Below are 14,045 nucleotides of genomic sequence, written 5' to 3'. Positions count from 1 at the left end.
GGAATTGGAATAATTGCAAGTAAAGGTGAAATTAAACAATTGTGCACCTCTAGTATATATCAAGTTATGACCTCAACTCCCAGATTTGAGAAATTAAACCTCTGAGGTGGGGGTATTAGATAAGTAATGCATCTGAGAATGGTGGCAGAATAATGAATGATAAAGTAGAAAATAAATCAGGTGCCAAAGTAACTGACCTATAAGTCATTGCCAACAAAGAGAATCAGCAAAATGTTGAATAATCAGATGATATAAAGAAGAAAAGTTGTTAAGTGTCAATGGTCTGGAAAATTCATTGGAGACTAAGAGAGTATGCTCATTTGATCAATATTATTAGTCTCCTTTTGCCATTATTTCAGATGACTTCTAATGTTTCTTCCAATTTCAATATTCTATGACTCCATGAGTCACTTCCCCTAGAGGAAATTGCCCTAAATGCAGAATTCTGTTCACATGTGTTCAGGGCATGTCAGTGGCAAGTTAATTCCATAACTAGTATGTAATTATTATGAAAATGAACCCTGGTTTAAAGGCTTCAAAAACAATATTTAAAATTAAAATATAGATATTATACAGATAATGGTTGGTTGTATGTGTGTTTTTTTTCTTTTCCAACTGAGACTTAAATTTTTAGTATCCCTACTGGTTCTGCCTTTACATCTGCTACTTAGCACAGTTAAGTAGATAGGTTAAGGGGTGATGTTGCAGAAAGAATTCTGACAATTTATAAAGTCAATCATTTATACTTTAACAATATCCTTGTTATAAACCTTTAAGTATGTATTTAGCCTCACTATCAGTAAAGGATTATTAACCTAATGAACCAGCAGGAGTCTATATTTTTCCACTTGGCCGCCACTTTTGTGAATAAAAATAGTACTGGGATGTTTCAAATGCACATTACAAGATATTAGGTATGCAAATGTGATTGCTATCATTTTCTATTAAATGTGTAAATTTAAAGTTATGCTAAGTGGAAATGCCCAGAGTAAGTTCTACATCTATTTTCTCAGACCATTTAGGATAATAAATATGAAATTAGCAAGGATACAGAGTACATATGAATATTCTAAAGGATGTTGGATCTTGAAAACTACAATTATGTCTTAATTACTATAAATAAGAATTACCGGCAAGTCCAATTTTTCCCCCTGAACAAGCAAAATAATATTTTGAGATATAGTTTCAAAGAATTTGATGTAGGAGTATAACAGTAAATCATGTATAATATAAAGGTATTAAAATGTAGGTAGAATAACAAATTTTTTGTGGTTTTCCAAGATATTTATTGTAATTTATAAAAATGTAATTTATGTTTATACAGGAATTTTCTGATTTAAATGGCCACAGAAATGGCTATGAAAAAAGAAATATGCTAGGACTTTTGGGGGCAGCAGCTAGGCTCTCCCAACATTCCTTTTGAAATAACTTTAAAATAACACCTCCAAACACATTCTGTAGTGGCAATATGAAAAAAGAGGTCAGAATGAGATATTCTTCCAGCACAAGGATACTTAGAAGGCCTCAAAAAGAGATCTGTGACTCATGGGTGGAGGCTCAACAAAAGCCCACGTGGACAAAATATCTGTGGTGGTCACAGAAACAGAAGCAGTTTTGGAAGTTTTCAAGACAGAAATGGTAAGAGGATCAGTCAGAAAGAGATTACATGGATCTCTTGTAAATAACCATAGTAATCTAATGTTTAATCAACCCAAAGATTCAAACTTTTGGGCTAAGAATTCAATATTTGACAAAAACTATTAGGACAATTGGAAAGTGATTTGGCAGAAACTAGACAGAAACTAACATTTCAACACTGTATACCAAGATACAGTCAAAATGGTTAAATAATTTAGACAAAAAAAGGTGATATCAAAAGTAAATTAGGGAATGTGAAACAGGCAGTTTCCAGATGAAGAAATTAAAACTGTAGTCATATGAAAAAATGTTCATCACATTAGAGAAATGAAAATTAAAACAACTTTGGGGTACCACTTTATACCTATCAGACTAGTTAATATGACAAAAAATAAAAATGACAAATGTTGCTGAGGATTTGAGAAAATTGAGATGGTGATACTGATAAAACTGATTGTTGATCTGGAAATATCTTTAATTAGGACTCACTATTGGTAGAGGGATAAAATTGATAAGTTATAACTATTATGATAGTCACAATTATTAGTTGATTGACTTACTGAATATAACATTTATAACATATAATCTATAGTAGCAGCAGTATGGTAATTATTTAGAATTATACAAATCTGCATACTCATATAGACCTAAAGAAGTAAGAATTTTCCTTTTTTGGGATTCTGACTTTTGTGATTAATTAACCCAATGTAGAAGCTGTTTTTTTTAGATGAATATGAAAAAAAAAACACACACAAAAATCTAGCAACTAAGGTGACCACAGATCATTGTCAAATTTTCCACTGAGAACACAAATATTTCCCACCATCACCCAGAGCAAACCCTTTGTTTGAGCCCTCTCAAAAGGAACAGCACTTGCATTGCTAGCCCTAAACACAGGACCCCCCTGTTATTTGAGAGGGCAGTTGGTTAGGACCTGTTTTTGTTCAAAAAGATTTGCCACATCTGATGCTCAGGGTATTAGACTAAGCTTGGAGATGTCTGAAGACCAGTAGACTATATCTTGCAACAATATTAATGCCAATGTATTTGGCTTAGTGCAATATTTTTACTTTCATCATTAAAGTCAATTTGTTCAGGAGCTTTGATCCCAGACTTTTTTCTTTATAATACACTGTGTGAACTGGATAGCAATTTGGAACCATGCCCAAAGGGCTACAAGACTGTGCATGTGCTTTGATCTAGCAATACCACTACTATGTGTTTATCCCAAAAAGATCAAAGTTAGGGGAAAAGGACCTACTTGTATCAAAATATTTATAAGAGATCTTTTGTGGTAACAAAGAATGAGAAACTGAAGAGATATTTATCAATTGGTAAATGGCTGAACAAGTTGTGGTATTTAAATAAATAGAATACTATTGAGACTGCCATAAGAAATGATGAATAAGATAATCACAAAAAAAGCCTGGAACAACTTAAATGAAGTGATGGAAAGTGAAGTGAGCAGAATCAGGAGAATGTTGTATACAAGCAATAGCAATAATGTACCATGACTGACTAAATAACTTAACTATTATCAGTAGGTCAAAGATCCAAGACAACTCTAGGAAACTCAATGAAAAAAACTATCCCCCACCATAGAAGGAACTGATGACGTCTAAATGTAGATTTAAACAATTCATTTCCTTCATAAGTTTTTATTATGAAAATTATATGCCTTTTCTTACAAGATGATGAATGTGTAACTATATATTGCATAATAGAACATGTATAACCTATATCATATTACTTGCCATTCGGGGAAGGGATGAAAAAGAAGGGAGGGAGAGAACATGGATTGCAAATTGTCAAAAAGCAATTATTCAAAATTTTATCTACATGTAATTGGGACAATATAATTAAATATGCATATACATATATGAAATAAATTAAGGGAACATGGGAAAATTAGTCAGAGCTTTGGATATGATAATAATTTATTATTAAATAAGAGATAAAAAGAACCATTGCAAGTAAAAGATATGTTGATTGTATGATGTTAAAAAGCTTTTGCACAAATGAAATGAATGTAGCCAAAATTAGAAAGAAAGCCAGAAACTGAAAAAAATGTTCTAGCAAATTTCTCTGATTAAGGCATCATTTCTCAAATATACAAGGAACTCAAAAAAATGTATTTTTAAAAAAAAGAGCCATTCCATGCTGATAAATGGTCAAGGAATATAAATAAGAAGTTTTCAAAAGAAATCAAAATAATTAATAATTACATGAAAAAATGTTATTAATCACCACTGATAAGAAAAATGAAAATTAAAACAACTCTGAAATATCACCTAATCCCTATATGATTGACTAACATTGCAAAAAATGAAAATAACAAATTCTGGAGGAGATGTAGAGTTTTTCAGACAATAATATATTTTTGATGAAGTTGTGAACTCCTACATCTCTTCTGGAGAACAATTTGGAACTATATCTAAAGAACTATAAAATTGGGCATACCCTTTGACATAGAAATACCACTATAAGGTCTGTATCCCCAAAGGAAACAGAAAAGGATCTATTTATACAAAAAATATTACTAGCAGTTCTTTTTGTGGTGCTGCATAATTGGCAATCACAGGAATGTCTGTCAAGTAGAGAATGGTTGAACACATTGTGGTGTATGATTATGATGGAATACTATTTTGTTATAAGAAATGACAAGCAGGATGGATTTCAAAAAATTTGGAATGATACAAAATACATTGTAACAGCAATACTTTAAAGATGATCAACTGTGAATGATGTAGCTACTCTGACTAAGACAATAATCTAAGACTATTCCAAAGGATCCATAATGAAAAATGCTATCTACCGCCAGAGAGAGAAATGATGTATACTGAATGCAGATTGAAGCATGCTTTTTTAGTTTTATTTTTTGAGACGTTTTTGTCTTCTTTCTTTTTCAACATGGCTAATAAGGAATTTTGTCTATAAAACCTTTCCTTCCATATTAGAATAAATATTCTATATTGGTTCTATGATAGAAGAATGGAAAGGGCTAGGTATTGGAAGTTAAGTGGCTTGGGCAAGGTCACAAAACTAGGAAGCATCTAATACTAAGAAGCCAGGGCCTTCCCCTCTCTAGCCCTGACTTTCATTCCACTCTGACACCTTATGCCTTCCAGTGTTTTATCAGTTGCATTTTGTTTAGGATAAATGATTGTTAATTCTTGAAGTTAACATTGAATACTATATGCTTTAATAAAATATTCAAAATTATTGGTTATAGATATATTTGAAAATGTAGTATCATATGAGTATTAATTAGCATTAAGAATGAGAACACTTTAAAAAATTCCATTTTGCATGCATACTTTTACAACCTAACAAAAAATGGCTATCCTGATTTTTAGGACTAGATGCTTTTCTTCATACTAAGAAACATAAACTCCTTTAAATTATAATATCCTTTTCAGTTACTGAAATTATTCTGTGCTATACTTTCTCAATACCTTTTACCCACTTAGTTAGATTTGAGATTCTGGAGTGATAATTATGTTTCTTTTCTAAGGAATGTCCATTTTAGAGGCTTTTCTCTCCTTTTACTGCTAACTGACTTAATAGTACAAGATTTCCAGGAAATAATTGCATATACCACCCAGTCTATTTCCTGCATAGAGATCCAAGAATCTATTGGCTTTTTGTGTTAAATACTAATTTAAAAAACACTAATTTGAGGCAGGATTTGAAAATGAATTGCCAAAAATGATATTAATATCCTTGTTTATAAAGGTCATACCTGTATTACCAGTAAGAGTAGAGTCATAGGACTTGGGGAAAATCATTTGCCTCAGTTCCTGCTTTCAGACAAATGAATGTGCAAATTTTATTCTGGAGAGATGATTGTGGACTATCTCCTTAAAGATCATCAACCAAAGAAAGTCTATGATATCTTTTGGCAATTCACCTTTTTTTTGTTTCTTTATTTCTGCCATTTGAATTTAAGTTCATTTTTATGTCTAACAGGTCTCCCCTGTACTTACTGAAGTCTATTTCCATTGCTTAATCCTCTCTGGAATGAAAAACAAGTGACTGACATGCTGCTTATAAAAAAAAGTTAATGTGTCCCCCTTAACATTCTCCAGGTTAAACAACCTCAAATTTTGAATCTGTACTTTGTGTAATCCAGGCTTATTACTAATCATAATTTTTTTATCCTACTATTCCATAGGGTTTCCTGTAAGGCACAATTGGCATACCTACTTTAAAGTAATAAAACCCATGAGGAATTGGTGATAGTTGTCAGACTTCTTAACATTAATACTAAATTATGCTACCTGTTTCCCTAATTAGAAAAATTATATACAGGCATAGCAGAAAGAAAATTTGACTTGGAACCAGAGGACCTGGATTCAAATTCTCTATTATTTCCCTGCCATAGGAACTAGGGTAAGTTCCTTGATATCTCTGAGTTTTGTTTTCCTTTTCTATAACACAAAACCCTTGTTCTGAATGGCCTTTAAGGTTCTACATGAATGATTTGATTATCTTGCTTAAATTCTATAGTAATTCTAGAAAAAAACAGAAGTTGTGGATTCCTTCTCCAATACATCATAATGGTTATAAGTTCAAATACTTGCTCTGTCTACAGCTGTATAAATATGTCCTTTTACCTCCCTAGATTTCAGATTCATCATCCCTAAAATGAGGAGAATAGATTAGATGATGATAGGTTTCAGGTCCCTTTCCCTCCAACAACCTGTGTTTATATTCAGATTAAATCTTCAGCTACCTATATCCACTAACTAAGAAAAGGAGGCTCATTAGTGACTTAAAACTAAGTTTTTAAGATGTTCCAGATGATGTCCTATCTGTGGGCCAAATACTATTTTCCTTAGTTCACCTATTGAACAAACAAGTGAGATAAAGTTAATAACTCTATGCCTGCATTTGTAATTTATAGCAGTAGTTAAGGACTTGATCAGGATTAAACTGTGATTGCTTAAAAGTGATGGTTGGGGGAAGCCCTTAAAAATACAGCAAACAGTCCTGTCCTTTTTCTAACAGTAACAAACATTTTGGGAAAATATTAACTAGTGAATCCATGAAACCCTTCTTTCCTCTACATGAGAAACATTTTGTTCCTCTAGGCCTCCTCATTCTAGAGAAGCTCAAATGAGGGAAAAAATTTATCATTTTTTCCCTTCTTTTCAGTTTCATCTCTTCTCTTTCTTCCATTACTCAATTTATTCATCACACTCCATTTGATAGCGAGGCAAAATGGTCACCCATAGAAATATAGCCACTATATAGCACAGGGCTTAAGTGAAGATACGGAAATTGTTTTCCTCCCTTCTCTTAATCAAATCATCTAGTAAAGAATTCAACACAACTTCTTGCCCTGGCTGACTGGACAGAATGAGACTGAATGATTTGATAGAATTAAAGACTTGTTACTTTTGAAGCATTCCAAAAAAAATTAGTTAATGTATTTCTCTTTCTATTGAATAGAAAATTATTTACTTGATTAAAAATTAACAGCCAATTACTTAAGAAGCTACCATAATTTTTACAAAAACATAAATGAACCAATATATTCCTTATTTTCCCAAAAAACTTTTCCAAAATCTAAATAAACACTTTTTAAAAAATGGACCATTCAATATATTTTAGATCAGTGATTCCCAAAGTGGGTGCTACCGCCCCCTGGTGGGTGCTTCAGGAATCCAGAATGGCGGTGATGACCACAGGTGCATTTATCTTTCCTATTAATTGCTATCAAAATAAAAAAAAATTAATTTCCAGGGGGCTAAGTAATATTTCTTTCTGGAAAGGGGGTGGTAGGCCAAAAAAGTTTGGGAATCACTCCTTTAGATAAAGAACACAACAAATAAGGTAAGTTATAGCAACAAAGTTAATTGAGTATCTGTCAACTCTGCTTCCTAGCCTCCATATCTTATCTTTCACTATAAACTCCATAAGATAAGGGACTGGATGTCTTATCTAAACTTTATAATTTCCTGAGACCTAGCATATGACTTTAACCCTCAGCAAATGTTTGTTGAATTGAACTGAATGGCTAAGGCTGAAGTGCTGGCTAAGAATGATAACCAATTTTTACCTGTTCTCGGATTTAAAGTATTGAAAGATTATTTTGCCCTCCTTCTCCCTCTCAATTAATTAATCAGAGGTTTACTCCTTGGGGTTTATACTCAAATCAAAAGTATACATTCTTGAAGGTATTGACCTTTCTTAGATATTAATACCTTAATATGGATTAGTTTGTCAGATCATGGCCTTATTTAACCATTCAGTTTTGAAAATAGAATCAAGGAAATGAAGGTATCACAGATAGGAGCCATCCAAAACACTCAAATTTATAACACATATGTAATCTGATTCAGATGAGATATATAAATATTTTATATATAGATGTATATATGTGATGCATAAAATTATATGTATGTAAATGAATACATACATATATCTACATATACATATATGTACATATAGTGCATGTACATACATATATGTAAACTATATATTATCTATTTACATATATAGCTGTTAAAAAGCAAATTAATTATGCACATTCAGTAGGGGTTTTAGTTTCCTTAAAGTAGCAGTATCTATATTATAAGAAATACTTATTTGCATTTACTTCTAATTGATTCCCCCCAATTATCTCTAATACAGTATGTATACATATAGTTACATATCTGAAATAAGTAGTATTTCTTAAAACAGTTTTATAATACTGACTCCTATTTATCTGCATTAGTTTTGAATTAACAGTTTTAAATTGGTAGGTTTACTGATGAAGCTACCTCCCCTCAAATGGATATGTGTTTAGCAAGTACAATGATAAATACATTATTTTTAAAGGACTTTTAACTTCACACAAATAATGGCAATCATAATACTCTAAAGAAAATTTTGTTTTAATAATTACAATTCTCTCTAATTTTGAAATTCAAATTTTAAGGGAGTCAAGGACCAAATATGGCAGTCCAGGATTTTGTTTTAGCACCTGCTTATCCAGTGAGCATTTTCATTTTGTTCATTGTCATTTTTAGGAATAAGGGATTGAAAATGTTAACATGTATTTCATAATCTTTCTTTTCAGTATCTACAGAAATACTTGGAAGCAATAGATTTGTCAAAAGATAGGCCAAAAAGAGGGATTGGATCAAGAGGACACAGGTAATGAAGGAAATCAATAGAAGTCTTGAAAATTCACATATGTATAGCTATATCCTAAACTGAAGTAGGGATAAAGTTCTATTGAGTTTCCATCCTGAAGCTGTTATTTGATTACTGAAAAACACACTATTGGATTTTTTAATAACTAAAAACAAAACATTTCTTCACCTTTGAGTGCTAGAATAAAAATGCATCCAAATAGTGTTTTTTAAACTTCTTCCTCGGCTAAAAAACATATTTATTAAAGCATCAAATGTAATATTCATTCTTTAGAAGGGAAACCACCCAGCAGTTCCAGGAATTTCAAAGCTCCATTTTTTAGTTATATGGGGTTTTTCCAGTGATAATCAACCTTTGAAGATTTTAAATCTAGCCACAGGGTTTTTCTTCTTAAGACAGTAACCAGAATTGTTTCTTGTAGCAAAATGCTTTCTCTATGAAAAGCTTTAATTCATAAGGACAAAACCCAGCAAAATTCAAATTAAATAATCCCTTCAAAATGGAAGCTTTGAAAAAACATCTTTTTCACAGTACAAAATTTGGAAGTGCAAGCTTTTCTGTAAATTAAGTCACTTGTAATTAACATGTGCCTCATTTCTATGACTCAGAACCATTTTCATTAGGAAAAGAATAATTGTAGTTTCTCATTTTCTCATCTTTATTCTTGGGCGCCCATGATAATGCTGGACTATAGGAGAACTCATTTCATAAGACTATTAGAGAAACAGAAAAATATGTGTAAATAAGTAAGCTGCCTTCTACTCTTCCCTAGTTTCATTCTTTTAAAGAAATGGAAAGAGGTAACATGACATGGTGGATAAAGAGCCAGCAATTCAAGTCCTACCTCTATCTGTTAGCTGTGTGCATCTTAGCGGAGAAGAAGCCAATCTGCATTGACAGAATTTCCTCACAGAAGGGAAAGTGTGACATAAAGATTACTTAAGACTGAAGGTTGCTTTCTTCCTTGTAAATCTAATGAATGGTCTATAAATACTCTATCACCCCTTAAACTTAATAGCTCAGCTCTACTTTATCCTAATGAAGTACATTTGGCAAAGCATAGAAAAAGACTTCAATCAAACTATTATCTGTCATTTAATGTTTAAGTCCAAAAACATAGCTTATATTGACATTAAATCATATTCCTAATCTTTTTTCTTCATTGCTTTTTGAGATATATTTTAATATTTCAATAAAGGGTCAGACAGAAACATAGATGAGAGGGTAAACAAAGGAAATTTATAAGAAAAAAATACAGAATTAACATATACAGTACTTAACAACATGACCTTAAGGTGCCTTTTTAGTTCTTATTCTCTATCATAAAACAAAAACAAAAACATTGTATTGGGAGCATTTTCCTAGGTGCTATATTTTGTTGAATTCTGACATCTTCAGAACATTTTAGGGTGCTATTTATTCTTCACCAGATTGGCTTTGTACATTTATTTCATTTATCTTTTCTGAAAACAGTTGGGTTCCTTACTGTTCCTGCTTTCCAGCAGTTAGAATGTATTACTATATATCTACTATTTATGCAGAATAGAATGCGCAATATGGTAGTGATGGGAGAATGGGCATGAAAGAAATGCCAAAGCTCCTGCCCCTTCATTACATTATACTTTCCATTCCAAAGCACTTCAGAAATAAAACTTGTACTGTAACACTTGAGTGCAAGGTAGAGATGAAGATTACCTGAAGTCATAGAATATTTAAAGAAATTTGAAGTTTTTACTTTCAAGTATGTATTCTAATATAAATAAACGAGGTCCATAACATTTTAAGCTACCCCTGACAATTTTTATAATTGTTTAAGTACCAATTATGCTTCTAAATAGTTGATTACAGCATGTTAGTAAATCCTCTTCCCAACCTTGTTTATTGATTTATCCACATCCAAACTAAATTTAAAAATGTAAAATGTTTAAAATTACTTTTAAAGTGTACTTTCATATTTCAAGTTATTTCTTTTAATATCTCCCACACATAATCCTTTATTATCTTGTTTCAATTGTACATACTTACACAGCAATTTTTTCATCCTTAATGATCTTTAATATCCATTCTTTGGTAAAGCCCAACTGAATATACTCATTTTTCTTCAGGAATAAAATAAGTTTATAGATGTTTCCTTATGAAAGTTATAGTTCTCCAACATCCTTAAATCTTTTCTTACAGAGTTATACCACCCTTATATTGTACCTCTTTCCTTTTACGAAAACATATTAAATAGAATCATAGAATAAAAGCTTTTAATTTGAAAGATACTTTTGAAAGGTATTTGGTTCAAACTCCTCATTTTTATAGATGAGGAAGAAAACTAAAACTCACAAAGTTAATGTGATTTGTCATACCAGGGAAGCACTTGTATTTCTTCCATACAATAATTATCAAATTTTTAAAAACTTTAAAAATTTAATGAAAAAAGGAACTAAAAGAATAGTTTGGGATCAATTAGATCAGGTTCAGTATATGAAATATATGCTATTGAGCAGTTCTGTGCTTAATTATCTGTCTATGATTGAGGCTAATAATAATCACTACCTCACTTTCTCACAGATATGAGAATTAATAATTATTTTATAAATACTAGGAGGCTCATTTAGGATAGGTGTGGCATGAATTCAATTTTATTTTTGCACATCATCCATACTCATTGTGCTTCATATAATAGGTATTTTTTTTCCTTAGGCTGAGATGAATTAATATTCCCTTCATGGTATTTTACAAGTGTTTAGAGAACTTTATAGAACTAGGTAACAACTCATGAGGATAAGCTATTTACTTTCAAAAAGTAGGTAGTTTATTAATTATAGGGTCAGACTACTTTAACAAAATAGTTTATTTTTTCTGGTCTATAAAAAACATCTAACTCTTTGGAGGAGTTCAAAAGATACTGAAAGCTTAAGTGACCTGTCTCTAGAAAGTGACAAAGAAGCATTTGAAGCCAGGTATTAGGTTAATTCTCTATCTGCTATGTTTTTAGAAAGTATAATATTACACTTGGATTTTAAGAGAGGGAGAAATATAAGGATTATTGAATGGGGGGGTGTAGAGACTAAGAAGAGGACAGAATTATAATCACAAGAAACAACATAAGCAAAGTCACAGAGACAGAAAAAATATGTCTTATATAAACGAGTCAATGATATCAGAGTAGAGACTAGAGTACAGCATGGCAAAAAGTAATTAATAAGGCTAGAAAAGGGAAGTGCTATCAGATTATCTGTTTTGTACTAAATTAATGACAAATCTGTATCAGATGGAGAAGTAGCCCACAGAAACTCTGAGGATCCTTTCCCTTCTCTTCCTACTGACCAGTCAGGACTCTACAGTTTAGCTCTGTCTTCCCCTCAGGGTTATAAGTACTTCAGAGGGGTCAGGTATGATTCTCTAACACTATCGACTTTGAGCTGCTAGTGGTGTATTTCCCACCAAGAATATCAATTGGGAATGTATTAGCAGCACTTGGAAACAGGCATTTTCTAAAGGTCTATAAAGTTGTGACACATATTTGTGTCAGACACAAATTCTTACAAAGTTCAAGTTAAGGTGCCCTCAAGTTTGTAAAGCTGATGTGGCAAAAGTTAAATTTATGACTCTTGTTGTTTGGAAGTCTATCCTCCTATTCATGATGTACTCAAGAAATTTCCTTAAATATTATGAATCTATATCCATCTTTTCTTGCCTCCTGATGTGGTCACCGCCATCATCTAACCTAGGGATGCAAGGAGGCCACCAAGGAGAAGGGAGCACCAGCATTCTACATGTTCATTAAAGCTTCCTCTAGATCAATGATGACAAATCTTTAAGAGACCAGTTTCCCAGAATGCCACATGTGAGCCCCTCCCTTGACCCCCCTTACCCTGCCTTACCCCAGATAGGGGAGGGAGAAAGCGCTCTCATTGGGCTGCTGAGCAGAGGGGCAAGTAATGTAAGAAATGTCCTCAGGCAAATGTGGAGAGGGGGAAGGGAGCAACCTCCTCTGACACACCTGTCATAGGTTCACCAATACAGCCCTCGATGATGGAAATGGGAGGCTTGGAAGAAGGGTTACCTTCTTGTTACCTAGCTAGTGCTGAAATTGAGGCCTTTCCTCCCCATGCTCCATCCCCAAGCTCTAGGAATGTTACACTTCGGAGATATGCTAGAAATACACACTTGTTCCAATTTATGAAATTCAATCCTTTCTCAATTCTTTATATATTTTTTATATGAATCCTCCAGTGTGGTTAATTTTCCTTGACCTACTGGAATATAATTCTTGTAAAATATCATTCTAAATCAGAGGAACCCTTGATACTTAGTCCAAGGCCTATGAATGGCTGATTAAGATACGTTCTTACCTAGGTAAGACAGTTAGGTTAAAAATGGGTGGAGTGGTTTAATCCCCATACCATCAAGAAGATGAAGGAGTCAGAGGCAGGATGGCCAGAAGAATGCAGTATGTGTCAAAACTGTAGTGGGGTAGAATACTTAGAAGATGGCAGATGGCAAAGAAAAGTCAAGGAAGATAGAACTTGATGAAATCATTAAATTTCATGACTACAAGGTCACTGGTGACTTTTAAGAAAACTTTTTCCCACAGTGGCAGTGTAAGAAAATAGACCTCAAGAGGGTAAAGAACAAGCAATGAAAGAAACTGAGGAACCAAATGTAAATCACTTTTTAAAATTGGTTCAAATATTCTACTTTTAGTGAAAAGACACAAATAATGAGTTACCAGTGAAATTTACCCAGAAGCAAAGTATCATCCAGATAAAATTAGTTTTTACCTTTGGTTTTGTTTTGTTTTTCCTATAATGAGAAAAAAGCCTTTCGGGGCAAATATTTCTCTTCATTTAATTGAGGTCTAGCTCCTCATGCTTCCAAAGACTTGAGAGATTTCAGTTCACTTCATGGAATAAGTTACTCATAAAAAGTGTATGAAGATTTCAAGCAACTCATTAAAGTTGTAGCCAAGAGTCTCATTAACACATGATTTAACAAAATGTGTTTTATCGAAGAAAAAAAAGTCTACTCCTTGAAGCCCACCTGCTGATATTTAGAGTTTTATAGATGATAAACAAAAAGAGCTGTTTGTTTTGGTGACACTAGATAAAAATAAAACTTTGCAAGTATAAAAACACCTGGTATGCACATTCACATTTTCCAACACTTCGTCATTGTCATTAACTCAGGAAGTATATGGATTTGTTAAGATGAAAACTCCAAGGAGAGATTCATTTCTCAAAGTATAAACTCTCAAATGGAGAATGATA

Source organism: Gracilinanus agilis, chromosome 3, assembly GCF_016433145.1.
Source record: "Gracilinanus agilis isolate LMUSP501 chromosome 3, AgileGrace, whole genome shotgun sequence".
NCBI lineage: Eukaryota > Metazoa > Chordata > Mammalia > Didelphimorphia > Didelphidae > Gracilinanus > Gracilinanus agilis.
The sequence above is the reverse complement of the archived record's forward strand: the minus strand, read 5'-3'. Positions refer to the sequence as shown.